At 54.4% G+C, this 4,630-nt stretch overlaps 1 long non-coding RNA gene across 2 annotated transcripts; it reads left to right on the top strand.

Annotated features, from left to right (window-relative positions):
• The first annotated feature begins 2,268 nt into the window (after positions 1-2,268).
• On the top strand, positions 2,269-4,152 carry LOC127923613 (uncharacterized). Of its 2 annotated transcripts, XR_008114823.1 has the most exons (4): positions 2,269-2,488; positions 2,545-2,656; positions 3,544-3,599; positions 3,992-4,152. It is a non-coding gene; the product is annotated as an uncharacterized LOC127923613 (long non-coding RNA). The 2 variants fall into 2 exon arrangements; XR_008114824.1 differs by lacking the exon at positions 3,544-3,599 and having other exon boundaries at positions 2,274-2,488.
• Positions 4,153-4,630: the final 478 nt, after the last annotated feature.

Below are 4,630 nucleotides of genomic sequence, written 5' to 3'. Positions count from 1 at the left end.
CACACACACACACAGAGAGATGGGCACCACGCCGTACACATACGCCAGCATGATGGGCACGCCGATGCCTGGACACACACACACACACACAGAGAGATGGCACCACGCCGTACACATACGCCAGCATGATGGGCACGCCGATGCCTGGACACACACACACAGAGATGGGCACCACGCTGCGCACATACGCCAGCATGATGGGCACGCCGATGCCTGGACACACACACACACACACACAGAGAGATGGGCACCACGCCGTACACATACGCCAGCATGATGGGCACGCCGATGCCTGGACACACACACACACACACAGAGAGATGGGCACCACGCCGCACACATACGCTGCAGCGCATGATGGGGCACGCCGATGCCTGGACACACACACACACAGAGCAGAGAGATGGGCACCACGCCGTACATACGCCAGCATGATGGGCACGCCGATGCCTGGACACACACACACACACACACACACAGAGAGATGGGCACCACGCCGAGAGATACACATACGCCAGCATGATGGGCACGCCGATGCCTGGGACACACACACAGAGAGAGGGCACCACGCCGCAGCCAGCATGATGGGCACGCACCTGGACACACACACACACACACACAGAGAGATGGGCACCACGCCGCATACGCCAGCATGATGGGCACGCCGATGCCTGGACACACACACACACACACACACACAGAGAGATGATGGGCACCACGAGAGATGGGCACGTACACATACGCCAGCATGATGGGCACGCCGATGCCTGGACACACACACACACAGAGAGATGGGCACCACGCCGTACACATACGCCAGCATGATGGGCACGCCGATGCCTGACACACACACACACACAGAGAGATGGGCACCACGCCGCACATACGCCAGCATGATGGGCACGCCGATGCCTGACACACACACACACACACACAGAGAGATGGGCACCACGCCGTACACATACGCCAGCATGATGGGCACGCCGATGCCTGGACACACACACACACACACACACACAGAGATGGGGCACCACGCCAGCATGACACACACGCCAGCATGAGCATGGGGCACGCCCGATGCCTGGACACACACACACACACAGAGATGGGCACACGCCGTACACACAGCATGATGGGCACGCCACCTGGACACACACACACACACACAGAGAGATGGGCACCACGCCATACACATACGCCAGCATGATGGGCACGCCCTGGACACACACACACACACACACACACAGAGAGATGGGCACCACGCCGTACACATACGCCAGCATGATGGGCACGCCGATGCCTGGACACACACACACACACACACAGAGAGATGGGCACCACGCCGGCACATACGCCAGCATGATGGGCACGCCGATGCCTGGACACACACACAGAGAGATGGGCACCACGCCGTACACATACGCCAGCATGATGGGCACGCCGATGCCTGGACACACACACACAGAGAGAGATGGGCACCACGCCGTACACATACGCCAGCATGATGGGCACGCCGATGCCTGGACACACACACACAGAGAGATGGGCACCACGCCGTACGCCACATACGCCAGCATGATGGGCACGCCCGATGCCTGGACACACACACACACACACACAGAGAGATGGGCACCACGCCGTACACATACGCCAGCATGATGGGCACGCCGATGCCTGGACACCAGGACACCACGCCGCACACATACGCCACACACACACAGAGAGATGGGCACCACGCCGTACACATACGCCAGCATGATGGGCACGCCGATGCCTGGACACACACACACACAGAGAGATGGGCACCACGCCGTACACATACGCCAGCATGATGGGCACGCCGATGCCTGGACACACACACACACAGACACACACATACGCCACATGATGGGCACGCCGATGCCTGGACACACACACACACACAGAGAGATGGGCACCACGCCGTACACATACGCCAGCATGATGATGCCTGCACACACGATGCCTGGACACACACACACACACACACACACACACACACACACACACACACACACACACACACACACACAGAGAGATGGGCACCACGCCGTACACATACGCCAGCATGATGGGCACGCCGATGCCTGGACACACACACACACACACACACACACACACACACACACAGAGAGAGAGAGACAGTTAACCACCTCACACCCTGGGGAGGGACACCAGACAACCACCAGAGACCACTGTGTCTCCGAAGAGCAGTCGGTCACTACTAGCTCATCTAAACAACCAGAGACTCCTAAGAGCAGTCGGTCACTACTAGCTCATCTAAACAACCAGAGACCACTGTGTCTCCTAAGAGCAGTCGGTCACTACTAGCTCATCTAAACAACCAGAGACCACTGTGTCTCCTAAGAGCAGTCGGTCACTACTAGCTCATCTAAACAACCAGAGACCACTGTGTCTCCTAAGAGCAGTCGGTCACTACTAGCTCATCTAAACAACCAGAGACCACTGTGTCTCCGAAGAGCAGTCGGTCACTACTAGCTCATCTAAACAACCAGAGACCACTAGGTCTCCTAAGAGCAGTCGGTCACTACTAGCTCATCTAAACAACCAGAGACCACTGTGTCTCCTAAGAGCAGTCGGTCACTACTAGCTCATCTAAACAACCAGAGACCACTGTGTCTCCTAAGAGCAGTCGGTCACTACTGGCTCATCTAAACAACCAGAGACCACTGTGTCTCCTAAGAGCAGTCGGTCACTACTGGCTCATCTAAACAACCAGAGACCACTGTGTCTCCTAAGAGCAGTCGGTCACTACTAGCTCATCTAAACAACCAGAGACCACTGTGTCTCCTAAGAGCAGTCGGTCACTACTAGCTCATCTAAACAACCAGAGACCACTGTGTCTCCGAAGAGCAGTCGGTCACTACTAGCTCATCTAAACAACCAGAGACCACTGTGTCTCCTAAGAGCAGTCGGTCACTACTAGCTCATCTAAACAACCAGAGACCACCGTGTCTCCTAAGAGCAGTCGGTCACTACTAGCTCATCTAAACAACCAGAGACCACTGTGTCTCCTAAGAGCAGTCGGTCACTACTAGCTCATCTAAACAACCAGAGACCACTGTGTCTCCTAAGAGCAGTCGGTCACTACTAGCTCATCTAAACAACCAGAGACTCCTAAGAGCAGTCGGTCACTACTAGCTCATCTAAACAACCAGAGACCACTGTGTCTCCTAAGAGCAGTCGGTCACTACTAGCTCATCTAAACAACCAGAGACCACTGTGTCTCCTAAGAGCAGTCGGTCACTACTAGCTCATCTAAACAACCAGAGACCACTGTGTCTCCTAAGAGCAGTCGGTCACTACTAGCTCATCTAAACAACCAGAGACCACTGTGTCTCCTAAGAGCAGTCGGTCACTACTAGCTCATCTAAAAAACCAGAGACCACCGTGTCTCCTAAGAGCAGTCGGTCACTACTAGCTCATCTAAACAACCAGAGAACACTGTGTCTCCTAAGAGCAGTCGGTCACTACTAGCTCATCTAAACAACCAGAGACCACTAGGTCTCCTAAGAGCAGTCGGTCACTACTAGCTCATCTAAACAACCAGAGACCACTGTGTCTCCTAAGAGCAATCGGTCACTACTAGCTCATCTAAACAACCAGAGACCACTGTGTCTCCTAAGAGCAGTCGGTCACTACTAGCTCATCTAAACAACCAGAGACCACTGTGTCTCCGAAGAGCAGTCGGTCACTACTAGCTCATCTAAACAACCAGAGACCACTGTGTCTCCTAAGAGCAGTCGGTCACTACTAGCTCATCTAAACAACCAGAGACCACTGTGTCTCCGAAGAGCAGTCGGTCACTACTAGCTCATCTAAACAACCAGAGACCACTGTGTCTCCGAAGAGCAGTCGGTCACTACTAGCTCATCTAAACAACCAGAGACCACCGTGTCTCCTAAGAGCAGTCGGTCACTACTAGCTCATCTAAACAACCAGAGACCACTAGGTCTCCTAAGAGCAGTCGGTCACTACTAGCTCATCTAAACAACCAGAGACCACCGTGTCTCCTAAGAGCAGTCGGTCACTACTAGCTCATCTAAACAACCAGAGACCACTGTGTCTCCTAAGAGCAGTCGGTCACTACTAGCTCATCTAAACAACCAGAGACCACTGTGTCTCCTAAGAGCAGTCGGTCACTACTAGCTCATCTAAACAACAAGAGATCCCTGTGTTAACAGGCCCCGGGGGGGGTGACAGGGTGACAGGCCCCGGGGGTGACAGACCCCAGGGGGGGTGACACCAGCCACATGCTGGTAGATGTTGGCTTTGTCTGGTAGAATGTCTATTCTTCCCAGCCACATTGGCAGATAGTCACAGAGAATTGATGATGACAGACTGGGGACATGATGACAGACAGGGGACATGATGACAGACAGGGGACATGATGACAGACTGGGGACATGATGACAGACTGGGGACATGATGACAGACAGGGGACATGATGACAGACAGGGGACATGATGACAGACAGGGGACATGATGACAGACAGGGGACAGTATACTGACCACAGGGGACATGATGACAGACAGTAGACAGTATACTGACCACAGGGGACATGATGACAGACAGGATACTGACCACAGG

Source organism: Oncorhynchus keta, unplaced genomic scaffold, assembly GCF_023373465.1.
Source record: "Oncorhynchus keta strain PuntledgeMale-10-30-2019 unplaced genomic scaffold, Oket_V2 Un_contig_30202_pilon_pilon, whole genome shotgun sequence".
In the NCBI taxonomy this organism is placed as follows: Eukaryota; Metazoa; Chordata; class Actinopteri; order Salmoniformes; family Salmonidae; genus Oncorhynchus; species Oncorhynchus keta.
Note: the sequence above shows the minus strand (reverse complement) of the source record. Positions and strands in the feature narration are given on the sequence as shown.